This window comes from Oryctolagus cuniculus, chromosome 19 (assembly GCF_964237555.1).
Source record: "Oryctolagus cuniculus chromosome 19, mOryCun1.1, whole genome shotgun sequence".
NCBI lineage: Eukaryota > Metazoa > Chordata > Mammalia > Lagomorpha > Leporidae > Oryctolagus > Oryctolagus cuniculus.
This window is the reverse complement of record NC_091450.1, coordinates 52,830,686-52,843,877: the sequence shown is the minus strand read 5'-3', so window position 1 is coordinate 52,843,877 and position 13,192 is coordinate 52,830,686. Positions and strand designations below refer to the sequence as shown.

The 13,192-nt window shown below is 41.8% G+C and overlaps 1 protein-coding gene and 1 pseudogene across 1 annotated transcript in view; both read left to right on the top strand.

Annotated features, from left to right (window-relative positions):
• The window catches only part of LOC103345823 (uncharacterized), a 109,356-nt gene that overhangs the window by 7,297 nt on the left and 88,867 nt on the right, over positions 1–13,192 (top strand). The gene's annotated exons all lie outside the window — the stretch shown is intronic.
• Positions 4,385–5,898, top strand: LOC138846859 (progestin and adipoQ receptor family member 3 pseudogene; annotated as a pseudogene).

Genomic DNA, 13,192 nt, shown 5'->3' with positions numbered 1-13,192 from the left:
TTTAACTTCTTACTGATGCATATCCTGGGAGGCAGCAGGTGATGACATTAGTACTTGGATTGTTTAGGAGATCTGCATTGAATTCCTGGCTCCAGGTTTCAGCCTAGTCCAACCCCAGAAAGTTGCAGTTATTTGAGGAGTGAACCAGAAGAAGATATCTATCTCTGTTCCTTCCTCTCCCCACTCTATCTTCAAAAAATTAAAAATATAGACTTTAAAAATAAAATTAATTTTCATAGTCTGACATCTACCAAAATAATGCATGCATGCACATGTGCACACGTGTGTGCACATGCACACACACACAGTTTATATGCAGTTAAGATGTTACCTGGTATACCCGCATCCCATATCAGAGAACCTGACTTCAAGTCCCAACTCTGCTAATTTCAGCTTCCTGCTAATGCATATGCTTGAGGCAGCAGATGATGGCTCAAGTAGTTAGGTTCCTGCCACCCAAGTGGGGGACTTGGACTGACTTTCTGACTCCCAACATTTGGGGGAGGAATGAACCAGTGAAAATGTCTTGTCTGTCTCCCCTTCCCCCTCCCCTCCCCTCCCCTCCCCTCTCCTCTCCTCTTTTTCTCTCTCTTCCTTTCAGATAGGTAGATGATAGATACAATTAAAATGACTACACATGAATATGCATGTCTCTAGAATATATAATATAAAATAATGCTATTTTCTGAAGTCTTTTAATGTTCCAGACCCTCCACCTAGAAGTGATAATTCTCTTTTTCAACTGATAGCAGTTAGATCCAATTATAGAAACCTAGCAGGAGAAGAAAAAATCCCCTTCTCATTTCTCCCTTTATCAACCAACCCACAGGATCTTCTACATCCTCCGCTGCTAGATTTTTTTCAAGGCTCGTGTGGGCATCTGCAGCATGGAAACCAGCTGGCAGATTTCTTGAATCTGCTTATTCTACTTTTTAAGCATCTTTACAAAGAGTTCCCCTGAAGAACCTGCTGCAGTTAGAGTCAGCATGAGAAAACAGCAGAATCAGATTATCTGAGAGTATAAGATGCCTGAATACCAACTATATATTAATACAGTTCAAAGGCAAAGCTCATTTGTGGAGCCTTTCAGTCAAGTATCATTGAATAAAATGTGCAACTTGGTGAAATACATCCAGGAACACATTTCTTCTTTTTCATTTGGGTTGTAGAAGTGGTCACCCATGTGCAGGTAGAGGCCAAATCATAGGGGCAGGTTTTAATGTCCATTAGAATATACCATTTGCTAAAGACTTTGGGAGCATATCTTTGTCTCATGTTGAGAGTCTCAGGATGGACCAACTTGGTTCCTGGTTTTGGGAGCTAAGCGAAAATGATTAGGGAAGCATGGATGTAGAAGGAAGACATATAGGATTCTGAGATGAAGGAAGATGGAGTAGTTTACAGGTTTCCAACTGCCAGTCTGGAGGATGCGAAAAGTTGGTGTTTCAAAATTGCTTAGGCAGCTTGTTAAAAATAGAGATTTAGGGCCAGCGCTGCAGCTCAATAGGCTAATCCTCTGCCTGCGGCACCAGCACACCAGGTTCTAGTCCCAATTGGGACGCCGGATTCTGTCCCGGTTGCCCCTCTTCCAGGCCAGCTCTCTGCTGTGGCCCGGGAGTGCAGTGGAAGATGGCCCAAGTGCTTGGGTCCTGCACCCCATGGGAAACCAAGATAAGCACCTGGCTCCTCCTGGCTTCAGATCAGCATGGTGCGCCAGCTGCAGCATGCCAGCTGTGGTGGCCATTGGAGGGTGGACCAACGGCAAAGGAAGACCTTTCTCTCTCTGTCTCTCTCTCTCACTGTCCACTCTGCCTGTCAAAAAAAATAGGGATTTAGAAAACTCATCCTTAGAAATTTTGAGATAGTAACAAATTCTCTTGCTTGATTTTATTATATCCAGATAAGTTTAAGAACTGCAAGAGTAGTTAAAATGTAAGACTTGGAAGACTAGAATTCATTTATTACTCAAATATATGGTTCTTAAACACTGTCTACAGAAAAGTTGCCTGGTTGAGTTCTGTGGGGCTTATAAATATGTATTAGACATAGGGTGTCTCAAATCTCTTTGACCATGACCGGAGGTCTAGCAAGGTAGGCATTTAGAAGGCAGACAGAGAGAAATGCTCTCAGACAGCAGTTTACAGTTCAGTGGGACAGAGAAAAAAAGAATGGGATTGTGAACCTGAGGAAAATAAGAAAACCACTTTAAAACAAGTAGGGAAAGAAGGGGAGTCAGTGTGGCAGATCTCTCCAGGAATGCTCACTAGTTGAGATGACCAAAGCTTGAAGAAGGCCAATATTAAATCAGCCTCATGTGTTTGTAGAAAAATCCAGTGAATGCCTACATGTAGCATTTAACACAGTGTGTAATGAATGTCAAAAATGATAGATATTAATCATTGCATCTTTATGGGGCTACGAGGAGCCAACTTGTTCCAAAATACTTCTCTCTCCCTCCCTATCAGTTATAGAGCCTATAATTCTGTATGATAAATTTCCTTCTTGGACTTTGAGGAGTTTTCCAATTTCAAGAATTTTATTTAAAAACTATTTTGAAAAGCTCACATCTAAAGTTTTTAATAGTTAATCTTTGGCTGGCTCCATGGCTCAGTAGGCTAATCCTCTGCCTGTGGTGCTGGTACTCTGGGTTCTAGTCCTGGTTGGGGCACCGGTTCTGTCCCAGTTGCTCCTCTTCCGGTCTAGCTCTCTGCTGTGGCTCAGGAAGGCAGCGGATGATGGCCCAGTGCTTGGGCCCTGCACCCGCATGGGAAACCAGGAGGAAGCACCTGGCTGTTTGCTTGAGATTGGTGCAGAGCGCCTGCTGTAGTGGCCATTTGTGGGGTGAATCAATGGAAGGAAGACCTTTTTCTCTGTCTCTCTCTCTCACTGTCTAACTCTGCCTGTCAAAAAAATAGTTAATCTTTGATAAGAAAGAATAACAACAGGGGCAGTGATGACCTGAGAAGAGCAGAAGTCAGAAAGGAGGGGAGGCAATGTGAGAAGCTAGACACCACTGCTGCAGATCCACCCTCCTGCAGATGAGGTCAGTGTGGCCCAGGCTCCCTCCAGGTACTGGGGAAAGAGACCATAGAGTAGGTACCCCTGTTCCTTAACCACTCAGGTCTTCACAAAATGCTTCCACTCCGATAAGAATGTCACTTGGCCCCTCAAGTCACAAGTGGGTGGATAGGTGGAGAAGGCTTGGAAAGGTAGTCCCTGGCTGAATCTTTATGCTTTTAATAGCAAAAGAATCTTTATGCTATTAAATCAAGGTCCAATCAAGATTATTTGAGTGCTCAGGACTCCTGAGAACTTGACAATGCACTCACAAAGAGGAGTGAGAAGCAGAGAGACACAGGCTTGGCCCAGAAAGAGAAATGCTAAAGCCAAGAAACAATTCAGAGTATAGAATCCCCTCCTTCATGTATGATTTGACCTTTTTAGATGGGAGAAAAGTGTCCATCGGGGTGAAGTTTGAGAGAAGAGGAATCCTTCTGGGATTGAGAGTAGAAGCCTCAGCCTAATATTTGAGATTTGAGGCCAGGAGGAGGGAAAGAGGCCAACTATCTGGGGCTAATCTCCAGATGGAAATTTGGTTCTGAGGTTTGACCAGCATGGCCTGGTGACCACCAAAGGTTTGTTTTTCCTGGTCCAGCCAAGGGCTGCATTTCTCAATCCCCACCCCCACCTTATATGTAGATGGGACATGGGACTGCTTCTCACCGATGGAATGTAAGCAGACAGGCTTGGTGAAGTGCCAGGTGGTTAGGAAGCAATGTCTACCCTCATAGTCTGTCTGCATCTGTAAGCTGCTGAGAGGAAGAAGAGGTCAAAGGAGCCACAAATTAGAAGGGGCCTGGGCCTCTGTATGATCATGTGGAAGGCCCTGCAACCTGTAATGTGAATGGAAGTAAGCATGATGTTTTGAGTCTCAAAGATTCCAAGGTTTATATTTGAGCAGTCAGCTTTACTTTAACAGGTAAAAGGGCGTAGAAAATTCAAGAATCAAAATGATGACTCCTTTAACTCTTCTTCCCTACGAATAAAAACCCTTGTGTGATAAATACAGGCAACTCACATACCTCTCTAACCACCAAGGCAAAGAAAAGGGGAATTTCCCTTCCCCACATCTACATGTACCTAGGCTTCAGGATCCAGACTTTTAGAGGATTTTATTTATCTTTGTCAAGGTCTCCATCTGTCATCTTTTAAACCACTTTTACTCTAGATAAAGGTATTGGAAAGGAAGCAGGCATTAAACCTAGTGGTAAAGAAGCCAGTTAAGGCGCAGCGTCCGCGGGCTCCGGGGCGGGGCTCCAGCGGCGAAGCCCCCTCCCTGGGGAGGCGGGGCCTGGGCGAGCTCCGGAGCCCGGAGCGGCGAGCTGGGCAGCTACCAGTACTGGCCGGTCCTGGTGCCCCGCGGCATCCGCCTCTACACCTATGAGCAGATCCCCGTGTCCCTCAAGGACAACCCTTACATCACCGACGGCTACCGGGCCTACCTGCCCTCCAGGCTGTGTATCAAAAGTTTGTTTATTTTATCTAATGAGACGGTTAACATCTGGAGTCATTTGCTGGGTTTCTTTCTCTTCTTCACCCTGGGAATATATGATATGACATCTGTGTTACCCTCGGCAAGTGCATCCAGAGAAGATTTTGTAATTTGTTCTATTTGTCTTTTCTGCTTCCAGGTCTGTATGCTTTGCTCTGTGGGCTATCACCTTTTTTCTTGCCATTGATCAGAAAAAACATGTCAAAGATGGATGGCATTAGATTATGCAGGAATTTCTATTGGAATACTGGGCTGCTATGTCTCAGGAGTATTTTATGCATTTTATTGTAATAATTATTGGCGCCAGGTGTACTTGATCACAGTGCTGGCCATGATCCTGGCAGTGTTCTTTGCGCAGATTCATCCCAATTACCTCAAACAGCAATGGCAGAGGCTCCGTTCTATCATCTTCTGTTCTGTTTTGGGATATGGAGTGATCCCCACTCTTCACTGGGTTTGGCTCAATGGTGGAATCGGTGCTCCTATTGTACAGGACTTTGCACCCCGTGTACTTGTGATGTATATGATTGCTCTTCTTGCTTTCCTCTTCTACATTTCCAAAGTGCCAGAACGGTACTTTCCAGGACAACTAAACTACCTCGGATCAAGCCACCAAATATGGCATATCCTTGCAGTAGTGATGTTATATTGGTGGCATCAGTCAACAGTGTATGTCATGCAGTATAGACATAGCAAGCCTTGTCCTGACTGTGTTTCACATTTGTGAATTCAGGTATGGCCACCTGGTGAATTCAGTTGTTAAGCAATATATAATGGGGAGTTGTATACCCCACTGTTTTTAAGGTTCTCATTAGTTTTTCTTTTTCCTCTTGTTTAATATATCATGAGTAATGCTTTATAAAAATGGAAAAATAAACTTGGGTATCTGTGTAGTAACAACTGCTTTATGGACCCTTAAAACTACTAATCTTCTGCTTATACAGAAAGTGAAGTTTCGCTGGCAATCATAAGAAACATCTGAACAATGAATGTGACACTAGTGCAGAAATAGGATTTTATTTTACTTACCACCAGCTTCGTTTCCTTAGGAAGGGCTCATCTCCATTAGAAAATGGAGTCATCCTGTGTGATTACTTTAATAGAAGATACTTTCAGTAAATTGTCAAATTTAAGTGCCTAATCAAGGCAAGATTGATACGGCCTGTGCTTAGTATTCATGTAAGTTAGGACAGTGATTTTGCATAATCACTAGCCATTAAATACATACTTTGTTTGATACTGGCACTTAAGATAGTATTTCCTTTAGTTATACATTCTCTACTCTCTAGCAACACTGGATTTTTTTACTTTGCCAGAACAAAAACTTGCAACTTCTTCTCAAGTTGAGAGGGAAAAGAAACTTGCATTGTTATTTTCTATCAGATAAGAATCACATTAGATAGTAACTACGTGATTAGGCAACAGATTCTATGGTGTAAAACCACAGAAGTCTTTAGCCACCAAAAGTTTAATTCCAGATACTATTTAATTCCCAGTAATAATTTAATTGCAAGACAGAAAATTTGACTCTGAAATTCCAGAAAAACTTTTGCTTTTCTGAATTTGTATTCCTAAATTTCCTGATGATGGGGGTTCCCAGCTATATGGCTGCAAATAATTTCAAGGCCATAGGACCCAGATGGCTGTCTTGACCTGGAAGTGCACTTTTAGGCCTTAGAACAAGTCATGCCAATGCCCAGTTGGGTGATGTGGCTATTCACCTGTGCTCTGGTCCTGCTTCTGCATGTTTTATGCATTGCCCTGACAAAGTGCCGAGAAACACTGATACTTGGACCTGAAGTGTTAAACGTACTCCGTTTTGTATGTACTCACTAGGGCTCCCTGCCCCCTTGTATTGTAGTATTTTCATCTGCGTTAATTAAATCCCTTAAAGCAGATTCACAAAAATGTACATCTTTTATTGGAATATAAAATATTATCCAAGTTTCTTCATGAGCATGAACTGCTTTCAGAACACAATTATTGAATATCAGAAAAAAAGTTGATCCTGGTGAAGTTCATTCCCAAAATGCCTTGTGTACATCGGATACTAGGAAAGCTGCTTTAATGTACCTCAGTTTATGCATCTGTAAAATGTTGTGTTTCTTTCCAGTGTAGTGCTTTTGAAAAACAAATTCCATACGCTCACCTCCACCCCACCCACAATGCTCAGCAAGGAGCATTTCCTAGCTAGGTTCAGTCAGGGCATTTTCTGTCATACCCGTTTTTTATGACAGAATGCTACTCTGAAAATGGCTCTCTTACCTCATAAGGCCACAAATTCGATGTATATGTTAAGTGGTACAAGAGTAGGCGATATTTCCTTTAAAGCATGCTTTGTTGGCCTACTTTTAAATTAATATTTTTGTCATTTTGGTCAAACAGAATGCACTGAGTAGTTAACAATCAAGTTAAAAATAAAGTGGAAGTCCAGTTATTTTATGTATGCAACCATTTTTTATTATAAAATCTTCTCCAAATTAAAAAGAAATTAAATTTTTTCAATTTTAAATTCGTATTTTTGTTTTAGTGTATTGATTTAATGCTTGCCATATGAATTAATGCATATACTGTATTTTTAACACCTTTCTTTGATTAAAAGATATACTGTCTCACCATAGAGAGAATTATGCCATGTAAACATTTCAACTGTTTATGAAAAGGCTAGAATTTGGAAGAGGGCCTTCTCTCATTTTTATCTTTTCTATGTTGTATTTATTATAAAGTAGGGAATGAAAGAGTCGATTGCTGTCAAACTATAAGCACTTCTGTATATCCGCCTTTATTGACCACCTACTGTGTGCACAGCACTACTGTTAAAATTTTTACGATATTGTTAACATTAAAGAACATTTAAAACTTGCATACAAATCTGAGCCTTGTATATTTATTTTGTTTTTATAGTTATCAAAATAAGATTAAAAGTATGCTATCCAGCTTCAGTGCTCAAAAACAACTGGTGTTAATTTTACCTATGTGTAAACTATAAAAGTTCTTTACCTACAGACTTTATCTTTTAAAATTACTATGCCTGTTTTATATTGTCTACAGTAATTTATAGGGTTGTAATTAACTCATTTAAGTACAGTTATCTTTCTATATAAAGCCATTTTCAAATAGCCAGGTAGTGTTTGTCTGTCATTACATTGAGTGCAATTTATTAAGCTGCATGGCAAAAATATGTATTATGTAAATAAAGTAGGCTTACTAAATATAAAAAAAAAAAAGAAGCCAGTTAAGATATCTGCATCCCGTGCTGGAGTTCCTGGGTTTGGTTCCTGGCTCCAGCTGACTCCAGCTTCCTGCTGTTGGAGACCCTGAGAGGTAATAAAGGATGGCTCAAGTAATTGGGTTGCTGCCACTCGCATAGGAGATGTGGAATGTATTCCATGTTCCCAGCATTGGCCTCTGATCAAATCTGGCCATTGCTGGCATTTAGGGAGTGATTCAGCAGATGAGCAAGTTTCTTTCCCTCCCTCCCTGCCTCTTTCTCTCACTCTCCCTCCCTCCCTTCCTCCTTCCCTCACTTCCTCCCCTACTGCCTCCCCTCCCCCTCTCAGGTAAAAAGGAAGGAAGGAGGGAAGGGAGGAATTAATTAAGAAAGGTGGAAGAAAAGAAGGAAGGAAGGAGAAGAAGACAAGACAGAAAGGAAGAAGAGAATGGAAGCAAGGAAAGGAACATGTTGGAGAACAGGAGGGATACTTGGTGTTTGTTTTAACTTCGTGGAAAAGCAGAGAGGTAAAATAACAGACTGACAAGCAGGTGAAATTCTTGGTTGTGAATAAGGGGAGTACTGCCAGAAGAGAACACTGATCTGTCTCTGACCTTCTGGGTTTGCTAAGAGACAGAGTTCTTTAATTTGGCTGATGCACTGATGGTGTTTGAGTGGGCAAGGGTGAGCTTTTGAGTTCAGGTAGGAACTTGAACTTAAAAGAGTTGAGTTATTCTTCCTAAAAGCATAAAGAAGAGTTGAGAAAAGGAGGAGAGATGGAAAGGGAAAAGTGACAGCAAGATCTGAAGTTGCCAGAGGTTCTAATGGGGTGGGGGTGTTAGGGATAATCTCTGGGATGAGGGGGAGGCAAGGAGACTGTTGTATCCATGAAACACTAACTCTCTGGCTGCCTAAACTATCTGATCAACTTGCATGGCATTCTTCTGTTTTGTCCCAAATTTTCCATGGAGATTTGCACACTCAAGACACCTTCTTGTGGGACGTTTTGCAGGGCCACCCAAGGATGGGATGGAGTTCCATGAGAGTAGAATAGGAGTAGCATGTAGTGATCCTGCTCCAGACAGAGCTTAAAATTGTAGATCCACTCAACAAAAATCCCCTGGCCCTCCACGTGTCCATGGCTATACTAGGGCATGGGGACAATACCTGTATGCAATACACATGATGCCTGGAAACTCAGTCTAGTGGAATGGCAGACAGTAAATAACTGAGCACATAAATAAATGAGAAAACAAAGTGAAATATGGGCCATTTCTTTGCCTGGAAACAAACGCAGAACACGGAAGCCAAGACTTCCTTCTGCCAGGAATTTACAACCTCCTGCGGTGAGTGGAGGTCCACTCCACTGTCTCAGAGGGGCCTCAGTACAGCTGGGCTGCAGACTGATCGTGTCCTCATTTATTTATTTATTATTTCCTCCACAAATCCTCTGTCTTGGGCCTACAGTGATGTCACAGTATATGTCAATGGATAATAAATGTATATGGAGCCCTTCTTTGTATGGGGAAATAGTTGCTACCCAGGAGGATAAATCAAGCTTGTCACTGCGGAGGGCATTCATGGATTCTGCTTCAGTCTGGTTGCTAAGGTAAAAGCAGTGAACCGTGGTTTGAAATCATTCTATATCACTGCCTAGAGGCCAGGAATAATGCTAATGGGAGGCCTCCAGAAGCCCCCTCACTGTCCTTGGGGAGATATGCATTCTGCCCTGTCCCAAGGAGAGACACCTCGATTTAATTTGTGGTTGGTGGACGATGACATCCTTGTCCTGCTGGCAGTGCAAGGACACCAGCTAAGGGCACTCAGAAACCACTGAGCCCACACTGCCATGCTGCTGGCGGGAGTGCAGGAAGGGAAAAAGAAGGAGCTCCATTTAACATTCTAACAAAACCAGACCGAAGGCCTCCTGAACCACTAACTCCCTTCTGAAGGGCAGGTCTCAGACTAGCACACTTTGTTTTGCATCAAGGAAGAATGTCTGAAAAAGCCAGAGCAGTGGGATTTTAGCACAAAGTGCAGGGCGGACCTCACCATGGGCTGACAGACCAGAGGACAGAAGGAAGATGGAGTCATCTTCAGGTCTTGTTCCTCCCAGACTGAGCCCAAATGTCTCCTCTTAGGAGAGCAGACCCCAGCACTCCGTACGTCCTCATTCATTACTATTAAATCAAAGTCTAGGGCCTTGGTGATCTCCGGAGGAATCCGGGGAAGCACACCAACCAGGTCCTGTGACTTTGAGGGCATTTGTGCCTCTGTTTGTAAGTGGTGGCTCATAGAGCTCATGTGTCTTTGAACTTCTGTGCATCAGGACAAACTCTTTTCCAACGAGGGCACCCCAGTGTGCCTTCAACAATCCCTGAGAAGTCCCTTAGCTCCTGGTCACCTGCCAAGCTTGATATTGTCAGTCAGTTTCATTTTTGTCATCCTGATGGCTATAGTAATGATAGCTCCTGGTGCTTCAACTTGCATTTTCCTAGTTATTAATGAAGTCAGTATATTTCCATGTACTCATGGCTATTTGGATATTCTCCTTTGTGAATTACCTGCTTCATCAAAACTATTGGCCACTTGGTGAAGCTCTGCCTTTTTCTCATTTATACTGGTTCTTTCTATATACTAATGAAGAAACTGCCTTTTCATTCTCTTCATGCTGTCTCCAGATGAGCAGAGGCTCTTACTTTTGATAGGGCCCAACTTTTAAATGTTTTCTTTTATGATTTGTATTTTTTTAACTTTTATGTAATTAATATAAATTTCCAAAGTACAACTTTTGGATTATAGCGGCTTTTCCCCCACATAACCTCCCTCCCACCCGCAACCATCCCATCTCCTGCTCCTTCTCCCATCCCATTCGCATCAAGATTCATTTGAATTATCTTTATATACAGAAGATCAATCTAGTATATACTAAGTAAAGATTTCATCAGTTTGCACCCACACAGAAACACAAAGTATAAAGTACTGTTTGAGTACTAGTTATACCATTAATTCACACACAGAGTACAACACATTAAGGACATAGATCCTACATGGGGAGTAAGTGCACAGTGACTCCTGTTGTTGATCTAACAATTGACACTCTTATTTATGGCAAACGTTATCACCTGAGGCTCTAGTCATGAGTTGCCAAGGCTATGGAAGCCTCTTGAGTTCGCCAACTCCAATCTGATTTACACAAGGCCACAGTCAAAGTGGAAGTTCTAGTCTCCCTTCAGAGAAAGGTACCTCCTTCTTTGATGGCCCATTCTTTCCACTGGGATCTCACTCACAGAGATCTTTCATTTGGTCATTTTTTTTGCAAGACTGTCTTGCCTTTCCATGCCAAAAATACTCTCATGGGCTTTTTAGCCAGATCTGAATGCCTTAAGGGCTGATTCTGAGGCCAGAGTGCTGTTTAGGACATGATTTGTATTTTGTGTGTCATAATTTAAGGATATTTCCTTACCCTGAGAACAAGAAGATATCACCTTATGTTGCCTTCCCTTTTTTATTGTTTTGCCTTTTGCATTTAGTTCTGAATCTCGTGAAACTAAACATAGCAGTCAAGTTTTAATATTTTTTTGCACATGAGTCCCACTTGCCCCACTTCTGCTTATGGGAAAGACAGTCCTCTTTCTCTTATTTTAAAGTACCATCCTTACAATACATCAAGCCCATTCTGTGTGAGTTAGCTTTGGAATCATCAGTTCCCTTCCACTGTTTAACTTGCCCATTATCAGATTGTCCTAATTACCAGAACTAATGTGTCTGTATGTCCTGGGGAGCAAGTCCTCTCATCTTCTTCTTCAAAAGTTTACTTTGGCCATTCTTAAGCTTTTGGGTTTCCATATAAAATTTAGAATCACATCTTTGCTATAGAACAGTAGCTGAAAGAGAATTGAGATCATTATAACATAAAGTATACAATCAATAATCATGTTATATCTTTCTACTTAAATAATTCATGTTTTATTTCTCTCAGTAATGCTTCATGATTTTCACAAAGGGATCTTGGACTTTTATCAGATTTATTTCTAGGTGTTTGATTTTTATGCTTCTGTGAATGTTTCATTTTAAAAAATAAACTTTATTTTTGGAACAGTTTTAGGTTTACAGAAAAATATTAAGTGGAGATACAGAGATTTTCCTCTTCTGCCCCCCCCATTTCACCTATATCAACATCCCCCACTGGACGGTATGTTTATTCTCATTAATTAGCCTACATTGACACATCACTATGACCCGTAGTCCACAGTTTACTCAGATTCACTCTTGGTGTGATATATCCTACAGGCTTTGAAAAATGTACAACACATATCAATCATAATTTAATGCAGAGTTATTTTCTCTGCCTTAAAATTCTTGTCCTAGGCAACCCCTGATCCTTTTACTGTCTCCATAGTTAAGTCTGTTCTAGACTGTCCTATAGTTGAAATCACAAAAATAGGTTTTTTTTACTTAGGAATATACATTCCTGGTTCTCCTATGCAAGCTTTTCATGGTATGATCACTCATCTCTTAACACAGAGCAATATTCCATCATCTGCATAGACTACAGGTTATTTATTTCTGGAGACTGCACGGCTTCCTGCTCAACCCCAGCTGGGCCTTCTTCCTGGAGAGGAGAAACTGGTGAGCAGTTGTGGCTGCCCCAGTGGTGGCCATGGCCTGGGTGCCCAAGGGGAGGGGAAGGGACACCCCATTCCCTAGGGTTGGGCAGCCCAGGCAGAGATGTGAACTTCATATCCATGGCAGAGAGGGTCATGTGAGTAGCCCCACAGGCATGCGGAGAAATGTAGGGTCTTGGTGGGCTTCAGTAGAGTTGGAGACAGTGGAGACAGGGATGGATAGGATGTTGGGGGATGAGTTTCCTGGGGCTCTGCAGAGAATTAGGGGCCAAAGAAAATGTAGTCTATAATATTAAAGATTATATAAATATATTAATAATCTGTAGGTAAAAGTAAGTTATCCGATAGAAGGCACTGGGGGAGAATATCTAACCTTTGAAAATTAAGACAGTTTTCTTCATAGAATGAAATCACATTTCCAAATGGACTAAACGTTTAAATATAAAGGATAAAACAGAATTTCAGTTAAAATCTTAAATTCTGAACAAATGCACAAACATCTCTGCTCCATCCTAAATGCTGTTTATCAGTAAAAATCATTTTGAAGAAGGCTTGAACACTCAGGAGCACAAAGAATGAGAGAGAAAACAACAGCAGCAAAACTCTGGAAAGAAGAAAGCAGATGAGCAGGTGAAAACATAGACATAAGCTGTGAGCCTGCAGTGGGGAAAGTTGAGAAATGGCCTCAGTAACGCAATGCAAACCCCCCAAGCCTCAGGCTGCTGAGGTGGGCATGAAGTTGAGGGTAAAAGAGTGTTTAATGAGCGTACTCACAGTGCACTGGGGAGCCTCTGCCCTGCC